Raw genomic sequence first — 902 nt, 5'->3', positions numbered from 1 at the left:
ATTTCTATTGTTGTTTTGCCATTTATATCTTATTATTTTTTCCCTGTTTTCTTCCCGCAGCTGTGCATAGCCGGCCTTGTGGCCTATGTGATATTCCAGGAGAAATTAGGCAAGCTCCGGCAATACTACCATTTCTATTGTTGTATTGCCATTCATTTCTTATACTAATTATTTTTCCTTCTTTTCTTCCCCCCAGCTGTGTATAGCGGGTCTGGTGGCCTATGTGATATTCCAGGAAAAACTGGGCAAGCTCAGGCCTCGCAGTGTATCCGGGGAACACTCGGGACATAGTCACATGATCGCTCCCAAGAAAGGTATAGGTCCATGCCATGTTGATGTGTGATTGTTTGTTTGCTTGTTTGTTTGCTTGTTTGTGTGTTTGTCTGTGTGTTTGTTTGTGTGTTTGTTCTTATCTGTTGGCAGTATGTGACTGGTGGGTGTTTTGCCACTTCTTTCCTATCAAACATTTATCCTCCTTATCTCTCCTTTTTACTTTTGTTTATTTACTTTGTATTTCTGTCCAGTAACACCTCTTATCTCCAGCAGCTTATGTGACCAATTAAACTGTGTTGCAAGTGCCGTAAAACTTACTAAAATGGTTAACTCTTTGATGGCATCCTTTACCCCTTTTAATCTGGATTAGTCTTGAGAAGTGAGGCAGAAGGAGCCCACTAGTTAATGACCAAAAAAGTATCGATGACAGCGTAAACACCATGTACAATCACTAAACACACTGAAAAAGCGCTGACATTAGAGAACCGTTCCATTACTGCACACTGAGCCAAGGTACATTATCCCCTGTTCCCCGGCGCTTCATTGTTTTTATCAGTTACTTCCCTTAACTTGCTATGTTTAAACCAGTGTCTCCAGCCGATTTCTGTCTTTCGCTATTTCTCACTCTC

This window comes from Aplysia californica, unplaced genomic scaffold (assembly GCF_000002075.1).
Source record: "Aplysia californica isolate F4 #8 unplaced genomic scaffold, AplCal3.0 scaffold01456, whole genome shotgun sequence".
Classification (NCBI taxonomy): domain Eukaryota; kingdom Metazoa; phylum Mollusca; class Gastropoda; order Aplysiida; family Aplysiidae; genus Aplysia; species Aplysia californica.
The sequence above is the reverse complement of the archived record's forward strand: the minus strand, read 5'-3'. Positions refer to the sequence as shown.